This window comes from Monodelphis domestica, chromosome 1, assembly GCF_027887165.1.
Source record: "Monodelphis domestica isolate mMonDom1 chromosome 1, mMonDom1.pri, whole genome shotgun sequence".
NCBI lineage: Eukaryota > Metazoa > Chordata > Mammalia > Didelphimorphia > Didelphidae > Monodelphis > Monodelphis domestica.
Window position 1 is genome coordinate 117146734 of NC_077227.1, and position 17011 is coordinate 117163744.

The 17011-nt window shown below is 37.4% G+C and overlaps 1 protein-coding gene and 1 long non-coding RNA gene across 4 annotated transcripts in view; both read left to right on the forward strand.

Annotated features, from left to right (window-relative positions):
- Window positions 1-17011, forward strand: part of PDE8A (phosphodiesterase 8A) — a 275867-nt gene that overhangs the window by 69399 nt on the left and 189457 nt on the right. The window lies entirely within an intron of this gene.
- On the forward strand, window positions 465-7050 carry LOC130455525 (uncharacterized). Its single transcript, XR_008913545.1, has 2 exons — window positions 465-3152; window positions 3630-7050. It is a non-coding gene; the product is annotated as an uncharacterized LOC130455525 (long non-coding RNA).

Consider the following 17011-nt stretch of genomic DNA (forward strand, 5'->3'; position numbering starts at 1 on the left):
AATAATCAACAACTTTAGCAAAGTTGCAGGATACAAAATAAACCCACATAAATCATCAGCTTTTCTATATATCTCCAACACAGCTCAGCAGCAAGAACTAGAAAGAGAAATCCCATTCAAAATCACCTTAGACAAAATAAAATACCTAGGAATCTATCTCCCAAGACAAACACAGGAACTATATGAACACAACTACAAAACACTCGCCACACAACTAAAACTAGACTTGAACAATTGGAAAAACATTAACTGCTCATGGATAGGACGAGCCAATATAATAAAAATGACCATCCTACCCAAACTTATTTATCTATTTAGTGCCATACCCATTGAACTACCAAAATACTTCTTCACTGATTTAGAAAAAAACATAACAAAGTTCATTTGGAAGAACAAAAGATCAAGGATATCCAGGGAAATAATGAAAAAAAACACATATGATGGGGGCCTTGCAGTCCCAGACCTCAAACTATATTACAAAGCAGCAGTCATCAAAACAATTTGGTACTGGCTAAGAAACAGAAAGGAAGATCAGTGGAATAGACTGGGGGAAAACGACCTCAGCAAGACAGTATACGATAAACCCAAAGATCCCAGCTTTTGGGACAAAAATCCACTATTCGATAAAAACTGCTGGGAAAATTGGAAGACAGTGTGGGAGAGACTAGGAATAGATCAACACCTCACACCCTACACCAAGATAAATTCAAAATGGGTGAGTGACTTAAACATAAAGAAGGAAACCATAAGTAAATTGGGTAAACACAGACTAGTATACATGTCAGACCTTTGGGAGGGGAAAGGCTTTAAAACCAAGCAAGATATAGAAAGAATCACAAAATGTAAAATAAATAATTTTGACTACATCAAACTAAAAAGCTTTTGTACAAACAAAACCAATATAACTAAAATCAGAAGGGAAACAACAAATTGGGAAAAAATCTTCATAGAAACCTCTGACAAAGGTTTAATTACTCATATTTATAATGAGCTAAATCAATTGTACAAAAAATCAAGCCATTCTCCAATTGATAAATGGGCAAGGGAAATGGATAGGCAGTTCTCAGATAAAGAAATCAAAACTATTAACAAGCACATGAAGAAGTGTTCTACATCTCTTATAATCAGAGAGATGCAAATCAAAATAACTCTGAGGTATCACCTCACACCTAGCAGATTGGCTAACATAACAGCAAAGGAAAGTAATGAATGCTGGAGGGGATGTGGCAAAGTAGGGACATTAATTCATTGCTGGTGGAGTTGTGAACTGATCCAACCATTCTGGAGGGCAATTTGGAACTATGCCCAAAGGGCGACAAAAGAATATCTACCCTTTGACCCAGCCATAGCACTGCTGGGTCTGTACCCCAAAGAGATAATGGACACAAAGACTTGTACAAAAATATTCATAGCTGCGCTCTTTGTGGTGGCCCAAAACTGGAAAACGAGGGGAAGCCCATCAATTGGGGAATGGCTGAACAAACTGTGGTATATGTTGGTGATGGAATACTATTGTGCTCAAAGGAATAATAAAGTGGAGAAGTTCCATGGAGACTGGAACAACCTCCAGGAAGTGATGCAGAGCGAGAGGAGCAGAACCAGGAGAACATTGTACACAGAGACTAATACACTGTGGTATCATCGAACGTAATGGACTTCTACATTAGGGGCGGTGTAATGTCCCTGAACAACTTTCAGGGATCCAGGAGAAAAAAAAAACACCATTCATAAGCAAAGGATAAACTATGGGAGTGGAAACACCGAGAAAAAGCAACTGCCTGAATACAGAGGTTGAGGGGACATGACAGAGGATAGACTTTAAATCAACACTCTAATGCAAATACTATCAACAAAGCAATGGGTTCAAATCAAGAAAACATCTAATGCCCAGTGGACTTACGCGTCGGCTATGGGGGGTGGGGGGGGAGGAAAAGAAAATGATCTATGTCTTTAACGAATAATGCTTGGAAATGATCAAATAAAATATATTAAAAAAAAAAAAACAAAGAGTTACTAGGGTGGGGGTGGAGGGGCTGACATTTTGAATGCCTTGCCTTTTCTTGAACTCAACACCTTTCTCTGATGTCTGTCTGGCTACTTCTTTATGTTCAGATATCTATCCATTTGGATATGCCTTACTGTCATGATTCTTACCTTTGCCTTTTAATTTGTTGGCTTTAATAGATGAGCTGATTCTAAACTGGGGGTATTAAAAGCTACCTCCACAAGGTAATGTTTAATTTTGTTTTGACATTTGTTATTAACTGCATCTATCTTTATCATTTTAAAATGAATTTTCTTTTAGATTGCTGCAAGTAGTTTCTTAGGATGGAAAATTCAGTCTTAAAATGTTTTTTGGCAGTTTCTACAGCTTCTTTCTTTCTTTATTCTGTATTGGTTCTAAGGCAGAAGGGTGGTAAAGGCTAGGCAATGGGACTTAAGTTACTTGCCCAGGGTCACACAGCTAGGAATGTCTGAGGCCAGATTTAAACCTAGGACCTTCTGCACATCTCTAAGCCTGGCTCTCAATCCACTGAGCTTCCCAGCTGCTGCTTCTCTTTTTGAATCCTCTTTTGTTTGGTGGCTATTATCTTACCTATGCAATATGTGATGTTGCTAATACATACATGCTAAGTTTATGAAAGAAAATATTGACTGATAGACATATGATTTTTTTAGAAGATGCATTATTTTTTCCTCTTTAGTCACAAATAATCACTTAAAAAATTCTCACCTTCTGTCTTAGTATCAATTCTAAGATGGAAGAGTAGCAAGGACTATTTAGCTGCCCTCAAACAATTGATCACTTTAAAAAACATTGATTCTATGGAGCAGCTAGGTGGCTCAGTGGATAAAGCTAGAGACGGGAGGTCCTGGGTTCAAATATTACTTCAAACATTTCCTAGCTATGCGACCCTGGACAAGTGACTTAATCCTAATTGCCTTGCCTATACCACTTTTCTGCTTTGAAACTGATTCACAGTATTGATTCTAAGATGGAAGATAAGGGTTTAAAAATGGATTCTATTAATCTCTAGAATGGATAGAGTAGGGATGTAGATAGAAAATATTCCAACGTCAGCCCTGATTTTGGCAACTAAGAGAAAGGTCTTAGCATCAGATTTCAGATGAATAGGCCATTGGGTCTTATGGTATATCAATTTCCTATAGAATATCTTCAGCCAGAGGTTCTCTACACACAGTCCAGGGGCACTCACTACTTGAGGCAGTACCCCATTCATTCTATTTTTGGACAGCTTTAATTACTAGGAAGTTCTCCCTTTATGCTGAGCTGAAAACTGTTTCCTTGGAACTTCCACCCATTGATCCTAGGTTTTTCTCTAGAGTCAAAAGTCTAATACCATGTGACCAGTCTTTCCATATTTGGAGCCAGTTATCATATAGCATCTAAGCCTTCCCTTCTTCAAGCTAACCCCTTTCTTCCCAATTTCCTCAGCTAATCCTATCATATGATATAGTTTTGTGTACTCTTACCATTCTGGCCACTTTCTTCTCGACAAATTCCAACTTTTAATTTTTATTTTGTTTGGGTTTCTGGGATAAAGAACCCTGCGCAAGGAAACTTTTGTCTACCAATGTAGATCAACAACTATCTAGCAACTTTATAGTTTTAGAGTATCATTTTGTCAAAATTCCTAGAATGGCATCCAATTCTCCAGATGTGGTCTTGGTAACATAGATTACAATACAACTATTTCTTCCCTTGTCTGGACACATACATAATTAAGTCTGAACCTTAATCTTGAATTGTACTGAATTGACAATCAATTAAAGCCCCAAGTTTTTTTGCGCATGAACTACTGCTTAAACTGGGATTCCCCTTCCCCCATCTGTGTTCAGGTTTTCTTTAATCAAAGGGCACCAGTTAAAATTTCATCCTACTTAGATTCATCTTATTTTGGCAACTCACCAACTGTTTTCTAATTCTTATTCTATCATTTAACTTACCCTCGATGTTCTAGACAATTTTCTAAGACAATAAATTGCAGATTATAATATATTAATGTCTTCACCTTAGGACTTTCCTGTCCCAATGAAATGACAGATCCAACCCCTATCCCTTGTCTCCATTCATATTCCTTCATTGTTCAGCCATCCACCAACTGATGGATACTCACTCCCTTAATTTCTAGCTATGAATCTTTGAACATTTGAATTAGTCCCCTCTTTCTTTAGTCTCTTCAGTGTATGTGTTGAATGGGCTTCTAAGAGTCAAAAGGTTAGTACTTTTGGTTAGAGTCTTTTGAAAACAGTTTCAAATTGCTTTCTAAAATGTCTGGAAATAGCTATATCTATCCCACTAAAACTACATTAATGTGCCTATCTTTGTACATTCCCTCCCAAAATGGTCATTTTCCTTTTTGGTTATCTTTCTGATAGGTACAAAGTGGAATTGGTATCTTAGTATCTGTAGTGTTTTTACTGGATGGTTCTTGATAGCTTGCTTTTTTTTTTTAATTTTAAGATCTGACACTATACTTTGACCATTTGTCTTTTGTGGAATGGTTCATATTCTTTCCATTCCATTGTGAACTCCTTTATGGCAGGAACTATCTTTTTTCTCTTTTTGTATCCCCAGCATTTAGCATAGTACCTGGCATATAGTAGATGCTTATTGATTAAATGACCATATTCCCTATATTTCTTATAGATCAGACCTTTAGCAGAGAAATTTGTTATCATTAATTTCTTCCATATGCTATTTCCTTTCTAATTCTCACTGCATTGTTTTTGTTTATGCAAAACAAATTTTAAATTTATGTGATCAAAATTGTATATCTTATCTCCTGTGATTCTGTTTCTTGCTAATCAAGAACTCTTCCCTAATTCATAGCTGTAAAATCTGTCTCCTTCTATGGGCTTCTAATTTGCTGCTGATGTGACCTATATCAGATCATGCAACCATTTGGAGCTTATTATGCTATATGGTATGAGGTGTTGATCTAAGTCTAATTTCTTCCAGATGGGTTACCAATTTTCCCTGAAGTTCCTTAGGTAAGATTTTCCATAACTATTTATTCTTACTTTAATGATTTCCCCCAAAGCTCTTATTTTACTTATAATTTCATGGAGCTCCCCCTTGTAGGCACTCTGGACTTCCTGTGACCTTCCCCAACCCCCCCCCCCTCACACACACACACAAAAGTGTGCTGCAGGTTTTCAGGTGTAACATCCATCCAGCAAGACTTGGGTTAGCCACAAATACCTTGGAAGTTATATCTCTCTCTTGAGAGGTCCTTAAAACTCCATCTCTGGATCTCAAATCCAGTCATTCTATATGGAAAAAAAACCCATGTCCTCTAGTCATGATATTAGTTAACTTCCTCTCTTCTCACGCTTGGAAGAAATATAGCTTCCAGGGTATTTGTAGCTAGTCCAGACCGTGCCTTAAAGCTGTTATAGAGATACCCCTGATGTCTCTTTGGTCAGATTGCTAGTGGACTTCTGGCTTCTTTCTTGTGCTTGCCTTGGCTTCCCTTCTAGAGGGGTCCCAAAGTCTTCTGACTGCCTATTTGTGTAGTTGTGAGCCAGATGAGGGAATTTACTGTTGTTTCTCTTTGGATTTCTGTATCATTATTTGATCTGGAACCCCTTTTAGATTTTTGCTGGAGTGCATGTGGTTATCCTGTACAACTTTTCATGTGGTCAACTTGACCAAAAGTCAGAATCATTTATTTCCAAAGAGATGTCATTCATTCCAAAGTAGCTTATGTTGGGGGGGGGGAGATTAAGTGGGTCTCAGCAAACACTTGGATGGTGAGGGTCTTGTAATTTTGTTAAACTTCTCAACTAGTTTACTGATCTTCTGAAAGGAGTTTGGTTGGGGAAGAACACTTCCGTATTCTCCAGTATGTGGCCAGAACTCCCCCTTTCATGTGAGTGAGTGGTTTCTTCTGATGTCATTCTCATAGCCATTGGGACAGGGCAGAGTCAACAACTTCACTTTGGAGAGAAGCACTGTGTGTGTGGGGTGGCACTAGAGGGGGAGGCCTTTTCAGCCTGCCCAAATGAGTAGCCTGCCCTGTTTATTTATAGGTTTGGTTTCTGCTGCATGACTTGCATTTATTCATCACTTCGTTTTTCTACATTCTAGAATGAAAAGTTCTGAAGGCAATAGAATATAGTACAAGAATGGAGGGAATCTTTGTCCTAAGGATTTGTCTGCTAGAAGTCTGATCTACCTGCAGCATGAGTCATCCCTTGATTTCATTTATCTTGATATTCATTTACCCTAAATGCAGGACTCGGATCTGATCTCAGGACTTCAGATGTGGTCTGACCAGTCAAGAGTAGTACTATGATAGTTCTTTCTCCTTTGATACACTAGTAAAATAAGATTGTATTCATATTTTAGCAACCTCATCAAAATATTGGAATTTTTAAAAATTAGAGCTGGAATGCCATTTAGAAATCCTCTTAATATAACTCTTCTCCACTATATGTATACATACATATATATGCTATATATGAATATAAGTATATAGTATAATATATAAGCATATTATATATTTGTATTAAATAATATATAAATTATGTATGTATAAAATATCTAATTTAAAGTTATCTTCTGTCTTAGGATATACTAAGTCTTGATTCTAACACAGAAAAGTGGTAAGGACTAGGTGTTTAGATGTAAGTGACTTAACAATGGTCAAACAGGAAATATCTGAGGTCAAATTTGAACTCAAGGCCTCCTGACTCCAGTCCCAGGGCTCAATTCTTTGTGCTACCTAGCTGTCCCTCTCTCCACTCTATTTTACAGATGAAGAAACTGAAGACCATGGAGGGGAAATTGACTTGGTCCAATGTAACACCGATTTAGTGGAAGATCCAGAACCAGGTTAAAAAAAAAAAGATTCAGAACAATGAAATGAATGCTGACTTCCCTATAGATTTTCACTCATTGTGGAATGAGGCAGTTGAAATCTTTTGATGGAAGAGAGACAATTAAATAGTTTGGGGTTATTAGAGACTTGGAAGGTAAAGTGAGGAAACTGAGAAGTCCAAAATAAAAAATAAAAAACTAAAGGGATTCTTTTGTTACCACCCAATTTCTCTGCTAGGACAAATTTAGTCCAGGCAGCATAATAAAGTAGAAGGGCACTAACTTTATAATCCAAGGACTGATTTGGAGCCCAGGTCTTCCACTTAGCACCTTTGGGACCTTGGGCAAATTACTTCCCTTTCCTGGGTCTCTGTAAAATGAGGGGTGAGATTAGATGACCACTAAAAAAAGTTTAAATCAATAATCCCATGATATATAAATTCATATGTATTTATTGAATACCTGTAAACATTGCAGAAAGTGCTAGATAAGACTAGATTCTGGGGAAGATACAAAGGTGAAAAAGACAGTCCCTCCTTTCAAGGAGTTTATAATCTAGTTTGGGTGATTGGCTTTAACATCAGTATGTGTGTGGGGATAGCTATGTAGTTCAGTGGACTGAGAGTCAGGCCTAAAGACTGGAGGTCAAGGGTTCAAATCAGACCTCAGACACTTCTTAGCTATGTGATTGTGGGCAAACAACCCCCATTGCCTAGCCCTTGCCATTCTTCTTCCTTGAAACCAATACGGAGGATTGATTCTAAGATAGAAGATAAGGTTTGTTTTTTAAAATCAATGTGTAGAGATCACAGAAATATACATGGGTTTTAAAGGATAGCTTCTTGTCCACTATACTGGGGAGATAAGGTATACCTATGAAAAAAGAATTAACCCACAATAATAATCAATCAAGTTTTTATTGAGTAATTGCTGCTAAGCATTGGGGTATAAAGACAAAAGTGAAAATCTTTACCTTGAGGAGCTTACATTCTAATGGGGGAGACAATACCATCTATATGTATTTATGTCTATGTAGGTATATATATATATATATATATATATATATATTTTAAAGAGAGATACAATGTTAAAAGTATTACATTATAGTACTACATACATGAATATGCTAAATTCAGTATTCCATGGAGGCAGCTGAAGCAAGTGCTGTGGAGAACTCAGAGCTCCGGTTGGACATTTGAAGAAACCAAAGTCTCCACTACATCCCAAGCTATCGCTGACCATGCTGATTTTTATTTTGCTCCTGGACTTTGATGACTCTAAAAGAAAGAGTGAGGCTAATGACTGAACGACTCTGCCTTACTAAAATCCAGTTCACACACAAATAAAGAAATTGCCCTGTGATGTCACTGGTTCACTTCAAAAACAAAGGATGAACAAAAACAACATTTTGTATTACATACTGAGTAGTACAGTACTGAGTGATGGGTGTAGATTAGGCAACGATCAGAGGATGGGGGATCTTATGATCATAGACTTCGAGTTGGAGCAGTTTTCCTAAGAGTTCATCTAGTCCAATACTTTCATTTTACAAGAGAAGAATCCCTAGGAAGTGAAGTGACTTGAATGGTAGAATTGGAGTTTGAACCCAGGACCTCTGACACCAATTCTTTTCCATTGTGCCAGACTTCCTCTTTGATCAAGGGCATATTCCTGCAGGAGGTGGGGTTTGAGCTGGATGAGCGTGAGAAAGATTTCTATAGGTAGAGATGAAGTGGGGAGGGGGGAGGAGTGGAGCAGGTGGGTATAGCATAAAGAAGGAGCACAGGTGAGAATGTATAAGATATATCTGGTGGATGATGAAGAGACCAGTGTGACTGGAGTAAAAGAAATAAAAAGAAATAGAGAAAAGAGTGAAATGGCAGGTTGAGGTTAGATCATAGAGAGCCTTCAATGCCTTCTAGGCTGAGGTGTTTGGAATTTATCGTATCTCCAGTAAAGGATTATGAACCAAGAGATGACATAATCAGAGCCATGCCATAGGGGAAAAAACAATTGGGTATTCTGTGTAGGATTGGATGGAATGATAGGAAGAAGGAGAGACCCGGGTCAAGGAGACCATTTGGGAGTGACAGGGAATCATGGGAGTGACTAGATTTCACTCTTGTACTCTATCAAGGACCAAGAGGATTTTACACCAGCTGTGGGTGTTCTAGGGAGGAGGGAAAAAAATGTCAAAATTAGCCAGAGGCAAGGAAGTCCTGGGGAAGAAGTGCTTCACAAAAATGGTGCCTCAGCTGTTTTTGCTAGAAGCCCGACTGCAGCCCTGCTATCAAGAAGGCGGGACCTCACCTACCTGAGAAATGCAGAATTTTCTGTTACTTATTTACAAGGCCAGAAGGCAGAGATTTATATTAAATCCTCTGGTTGGTGAAGTCTAACCAGACAGTGGGGATTAAGGTAGGCTTATTACATAGGAAGTTATTGTAATAACCTGGGTGTGCGGTGATAAGGGACTTGTAAATGAGGGTGTTGGCAATGGGAAAGAAAAGTAAGGAACAGGTGTTTCAGCTCTCATCCTTATTGAATATTTGTTGAAGACTCACACGTGGAAAATGATTACAGAATTCCATGGGAAAATTCATCTTTATTTCAACTTGAATTTGGAAAATGAAAAATGAGCCTTCAAATGTGAAGATTCAACTTAGTTGACTTCAGAAGGTCTTGGCATGCTGTCGGGTTAATCAACATTAGAGAGAATTATAATGACTCTGAGGTCTCTAGTCCACGTGAACAGCAGGGTGTGAGCAGCTCTGTTGATTTCCACCCAAATCACATACCTCTGGACTCACTCTGAGTTTCCCCATCTTTCTCTACCTCTCTGTGTTTCTTGTTTTCACCCATTACACTCACTTTCTGTTTTGCTGCCTCTTGTCTCTTCCCTTTAAGAAGTGAAATGGGTGCTTCGTAGGATTATTTTTGGAACTTATGCTGAATTTTAATGTCCTTTTCTATAATTTTAAAAGACCAGTCACTGGAATCTTTGAGGTTGTGAGGAGCATATGAACAAGATACAAGGTTCTGTGACAGCAGAATTCTTCCTGGTGTGGTGTTTATTTCTGCTTATGTTTTCTGTCTCTCCCCCAGGACTGGAAAGGAATATCTGATAAGATGATAAAACATTAGAACTAGAAAGGTTTTTAGAGATCTAGTCTAACCTCCTCATTTTATAGATGAGGAAACTAAGGTCTGGAGAAGTAACTTGTCTGAATTCACACAGGTGATCATCAGTGGAGGTGAGATTTATTCTTACAATTAGGAAGTCAAGTTCAAATCCAATCTCAGATACTTGCCAAGTATATATTGAGCAAGTCATTTAACCTCTGATTGGCTCAGTTGCTTTAACTGTAAAATGGGCATTATAGTACCTACCTCCTAGTGCTATTGTGAGGATCAAATGAGATCATGTTTGTGAAAGCTTAGCACAGTACCTGGCACATAGTAGGTTATAAATAATACTGTACTTATTTCCTTCCCCTTCTCTCTCTTTTTTTAAACCCTCACTTTCTTTCTTAGAATCGATACAAAGTATTAGTTCCAAGGCAGACGAGTGGGTAAGGGCTAGGCACTTGGTGTTAAAGGACTTGCCCAGGGTCACACAGCTATTTCCCCTTCCCTCTTATCTCCTGATTCCAAATTCAGGGGTCTTGTTCATCTTTGTATCCTACTTAACAACTAGCAGAGAATATTGCATAATCTCAATATTTTTTTCAAAATGGACATTTTATTTATATTCATTTCACTGCTATTGAAATAAAACCCTCCAAGACAAAACTCTCAATAAGGCTAAGAGGCTAGTATGACTAGGACCAGGGAATATGAAAAACTATGCACAATATGAAGTCCATGCTAATTTTTTTCAGTCTTATACCTTATCTTGTGCCTGAGTAAAGGATAAATCTTCAGCAGTGTTCAATCTCAGTATTTCGTAAAAAAGATATTTGTAAGGGTACCCAAACTTTTTTTTACTCAAAGCCAAACCTCCTTTTTGTCTTACTTGCTAATTTCCATAGATAGTTGGTAGAACTTATCTTCTAGGGGTTCTTAATTTTTTTTGTATGTTTCATAAGGCTGCTTGGGCAGTCTGGTGAAGCTTCTGGACCCCTTCTTAGAATGTTTTTAAATAATTGAAGGAAATGCTAAATTTTCTATTTAAATTTCATTTAAAGATTAATGAAAATAAAGATATAATTTCTTACTCCCCCCCACAAGTTCATGAATCCCCTTGAAATCTCACCATGAACCCCAGATTAAGAACTTTTGTTCTAGATGTAACCATAGGGTAGCTGTCTTAAAATGAGATTTCTTAGCTTTTTAATTCATGCAGGTATCTTCCTTTGGTGACAGCTAGGGGGAAACTCACCTTTTTGTGGTTCTGTATTTTCTCAAGCTCTCACCTCATAATCACCCAATGAGTCTTCCCTTTTACAGCTGAGGAACCTGAGGCAGAGTTATTTGGTGGTTTGCTTATAGTCATATGACTAGAGAATGTCAATGCTAAGTCTGAAGTCTAGGAGTTCTTGCTTCAAATACAGTGTCCTCCCTATCTGGGACGCCAGACTCAGGCATCTTCACCAATTTTCACAAATGTTAACTTTCAAGGAAAGGGGCATATATCAAAACATCCTCATTTCCTTTAGTAATTCATTTTGAACCTGATCCCCATTCTTCTGCCATCGTCTTGGGAATCTATATTTTGAGTTGGGCCTTGAGGGAAGAGTCAAGTCTGAATTAGCCCAGAGGAGGGGGAATTGACATCCCAGGTATAGGGAACAAAGAACAGTCTGGTGAACCTTGAGGTTAAGGGAGGAAGGGAAGTAATTCACTTTGTCTTTCATTCCCTTATTTGCATTTGCTCAACTATTACATCTGTCACGAGTAGAAAGTGAACTTTGGTCCAAATGCAAACTGGCCTGCCCATTTGCCAAAGGGTCAGGCCAACGGACCAGGACTTGAAGAAAAGCTAAACACTAGGTTTAGGGAGACTATCAGAACTCTTCTGGAGGAGTCCAAAACAAATTGTCATTTCCAGCTTTCAATGTTTAAAAAAAAATCTGCTTGTCCTTAAATGCCTACTTTATTGTCTTTCTTCCAAAAAATTCCCCCAAGCAGGCCCTGAAACTTTGCTCTGTGAATGAGGATATTCCTTTATTGGATCCAAGCTCTCTCAAAGCACTGCCCTGGTGTTTTCACCTCTGTTTAAGTGGCTCAGAGCCCAGAAGGGTCTTTTGGTTGGAAACATTTTGTGTAAAGGATTTCTAAAGCTGCTACGCAAGTAAGTTTCATAGAGGTCATCTTTCATTAAGAACTAATTAGATAATCTCCCTCCTTTTTTTCTTGCCTCTTAAAAAGCCTATAACCTTCTAAATCTAGTTGTGTGAGATGTTTTCTCTGTATTTTCTGCATTTTTATAATAGCAAAACCTAACAGTAGTCACAAATATTTTGAATGGCCCATTTCAGCAGTACCTGAAAAATTACTCAAATTTTCTTTTCTCCTTAAGGTTGCTTTTACAAATAGCTGACATTTGCCCTGGGCTTCTGAAGCTTTATTCCCTCTACTTCTATGTTTTCAGCTTCCCCTACCTGAGCAAATTGCAGTGAAAGCAAAGATTTGTATCTTTCTCTCCAGGTTAATTCTGCTTACCTAAGTCACCAGAAGAAAACGTTCTCATCCTCACTCCACTGGTTTTCACTGGCTTAGTCCCATTCCTTTCTAATTCCTCAAAGACACAGGTGGCTGCCTTGGTAAGCAGGTGAATGAGTTTGAATTAAAACACACACACACACACACAAAGTGCTTCTTTCTATCTAAAATCCCTGACAGTCACAGAAGACACATACAAAAGTAGGAAAATGTGAAAGGTAAAAGTACTTCCTTAATAAATGTCACTAAACTTCCACATGGGCTTTTGGTGGTGAAATCTGGTTGATAGGAATTTGTTTCAAGGATCACACTCACAGCGACCCAGAAAATAATAATAGTGAGCATATTTATCATGCCTAGCGGTTTGCAAAACACTTTATAGACCTGATTTCATTTGATCCTTACATGCTTGACCTCTGTTTTCGAAGAGGATGGATGTCTTGACTTGGGTGTGAATTAGATTTAAGGGAGGCAGAGTCACTCAACATTGTCAGCTTTACTCTAGAGCTCTTCCTTCTTTTCATCTAAATCCAGGGGCAAGACAAAAGTCAGGACAACTGGCCATGACCTGGGGTGTAGTGGATGACCTTGGTGGCTTTGATTTCTGATCAAGCTCTAAGAGCTCTGAGGGCTTTAAGGAGTTCAGCTGTTTTCATGGCCATTGGAACAAATTGTTCTCATCTGCCCCCAACAACTCCTGGTGAGGTAGTTACTATTATACCCATTTCACAGATGGTGAATAAGAGAAGTTAGGTGACTTGCTCAGGGTCACATAGTAATAAGTAGATTTTGAATTTAGGTCTTTTGGACTCCAAATCCAGTATTCCATCTCCTGGTTTACTTTCTTAAAACAAAAGAATGGTAAAAGGTTTGGATAAAAATCAGCTTCATTTTTCTCTCTGTGCTAAAAAGGCCTAAAATCAACCACTTTCATTCAAGAGGGACTATTTCATGGAAAAAAAGTCACAGGAAGCATTTAATATTTAGTATATTACAGAGTTTAGAATCGTTTGTAACCAGATAAGCAAAATACTTTTTTCCTATTGTCCTTTTATGGGGGGGGCAGGGTGGAAATAATTTTGTTATATAGCTCCTTATTAGCATTCTGTATTATGTTCATCTTATTAACTTATGTATTAGCATCTCTTTGATTCAGATTTCATACTGTCATATTTAAAGCTCTGTAATTTGTTATAATAAAACAGGAAACATTCAAGGACAAGAAAGCATGAATTTAGGGCTTTTGGACCTAAATCCAGAACTTCAAAGGATCTTAGAGCCCAACCCCTTCCTTTCATAGATGAGGAAACTGAGACCTGATGAGATTAAGTGACTTACATCAAAGTCATGTAGGTAAAAAGGGTGAGAATCACTATTTGAATTCAGGTCTGTTGCTTCTCAATGCTGTTCCTCAGTCACAAGGTAGCACTAAACCCAACATTTAGATTTTCTCTGTGTCCTAGCAGATTAGCCTAGCCTATTTGCAAAAGGACAAGATAGATTACATTTGAACAGAGAGTTGCATGCAGGCTATAACAGTTTTTCCCACACTTTTCTGTTACTAGTAAATAATCTGATTTGAAACAAATGTCTTATTTTTTCTGGATCTTAGTTTTCTATGAAATGAAGGTCCTAGAGGATTGCAAAGATCCCTTCTAGCTCTGGTATTCCATATATCCCATAATTCCATGAGGTTTTTGCTCTACTCTTCTGAAAAATCAGAATTGAAATAATTGATCTTGAAAATTAGCAAATAACATTAGCAATAACAAATTAGCAAGTAATCAGATTGTATATTATTTACTTATGTTTTGTATGATGTCATTGATTCTATTATATATAGAAATTAAAATTTTCATCTTAATTCAGACATGCTCTCCAACATGAATGTTTCACTGCAGCCACACTGTTCTCCTCCTTCTCTATATACACTATCCCATCTTTGGGACCTCGTACAATTCTCTCTCCTTCCATGGAGCCCACCCTCACTATTTTATCTCTCACACATCTCAGAATTTCTACAGTTTGTACCACCCACTTTGGTGTGAAATCACAGCCACTTGTATTATTCTTGTATTTAGGCCAGTTTATCATGTTTCCCTCTTGGAATTGTCTGATTCTTTAGGGAGGGGCGACATCCCCTACTTTTCTTGTATTTCATACTGTATCTAGAACAAGCAGGCCTAGATACTCAGTAGATAATAAATACATGATGCATTTAATTCAATAACATTTCATAAGAACAGAATGCCTGTGAGGAAAAGGTCTAGAAAAAAATGGCCTTAGTAACATATTGACTACTGGGACATTGACAGTCAAAGATGATCATTTAGCCTGATCTATAGTGATTAGAAGAGGGAGAGAGGCATGAAGGCAGACAGAGAGAAGGGAGTCAGCACAGGCAACACACACACACATATGTCTATGAATAAATGGCTATATAAGCTCATAAATGTATATACATGTATTATGCATGTTTGTATGTTTACACGCATAGAACATTTCAGACTTTGGGACTTTTCCTAGAGAAAGGACTATTTCCATCCCCAACTTTTTATCCCAAAGAACTATAATATTGAAATGTAGTTGAGAGTTCTGAAATCTGACTTGTAGGAAAATATTCAGCTAAAGGAGGAAAACCCAAATTTTATTGGCTAATTAGTGTCTCTTGTCCCAGTGCAGAGTCACATTCATGAGATTGAACAATTTATATATGATGACTTCATTTGTTCTGGCCTTTCTGAAGACAATCCTAAGGTCAGATCTATTTTGAGTATGAGAAATATCTTCTGTAAGTTAGTTTCCAGAATCTTTATTTCCTTTTTCTTTCATTGGTCTCCAATTCTTGGTTTGATTTCCCCGACCCCCCCCCCCCCCTTCTGAAATTCTTTTTGGAAATAGAACTGAAAGCAACTTGAACTTCCTCTTACAGTGTTTTTTCTCTGAATCCCACTTTCAATTTTTTTTCCACTGGATGCAAAAATTGGCAGGATTTTTTTTTCTACATTCTAAACTGAGCCTCAGAATATTCTGGACCTGAGAGTGCAATTCAGTTTAATTCAACAAACATTTCTGAGTGCTTCCTAGAATCCTGGCATTTGGCTAAGTGTTGATGATATAAGGACTGAAATAGAACAATCCCTGCCCTTAAGGAGTTTATATTCTACTGGGGGAAAATCCTATGTACCCAGATAAGTATATACAAAACATATATAGAGTAAATGCAAGGTAAATGGGGGGCAGAGAAATCGGGAAACAGAGTACTAATAGCCTGAGTGATCAGGAAAGGTCTCCTGTATGAATTGGTACCTAAGCTGTGTTCTGAGGCAATGTAGCTGTGTGACCCTGATCAAGTTATGTCATCCTTTTGGTCTCAGTTTCCTCATCTGTCAAATGAACTAGAGAAGGAAATGGAAAACCACTCCAATATCTTTGCCAAAAAAAAAAACAAACTAAACAGCAACAACCTCAGAATGACTAGGAAACTTTACAGGTACCATCAGCATAGGTAGATGGAGATATAGAAAGTTTCTACACCTGGGTTTCCCAACAAATAACACATGTAAAATGTTTGGTAAACCTTAAAGCACCTCAGAAAAGTAAACTAGTATTAATATCATATTTGCTATCATCATTATCACTTTTATTACTGCTGCTTCTTTTTTTACCCCTTTTTCCTCCTGGGATTCAGATTTACTTAATTCAAAAACAATTTGTAATCATGTTGTTATTATTTTATAGTTATTGTTCAAGAAACAATGGTATAAAAATATTAAATAACTGCTTTTTAAAAAACCTTTACCTTCCATCTTAGAATTAATACTATGTATTGGTTCCAAGGCAGAAGAGCGGTAAGGGCTAAGCAATGGGGGTTAAGTGACTTGCCCAGGGTCACATAGTTAGGAAATGTCTGAAGCCAGATTTGAACTTAGGGTCTCCCATCTCTAGGCCTGGCTCTCAATCAACTGAGCCACCCCATCTGCCTCCTAAATAATTGCTTTTTAAAAAATCCTTACTTTCTATCTTAATATCAATTTTTAAAAACTTTAAAATATTTAGAAAAAAATTTAAAAAATCCTTAATTTGTCTTATCACTTAGTCATCCTGCAACTGCTTTTTATAATTGAATATAAGTATTGGGATTTAAGCTTATCTCCAGATTCACTAACATTACTTTTCAGACAACTCCAATAAGCATCCAGGATAATGGCCAACATGAACCTACTTCTCATATGACTTTACCTTCTTCTATTGTGTCTCTATATTTTGAAAGTTTTTCATTACATATAGTTTGGATATGATTAGTATTTGTACAGTGATACTTATTAAAAACAGGTTTAAATTTTCATGGCTTAATGTTATACATATGCAGTTATGAGAGAGGTTCTGCTTGGGTTCTAATACAGTTTATTTGTTGAATCCTCAAGAATGTTTTGAGGTTTACATTTATATGATAGAGATTTATCATTTGTTAGTTTATAGAGGAAAATGGGCCTCTAA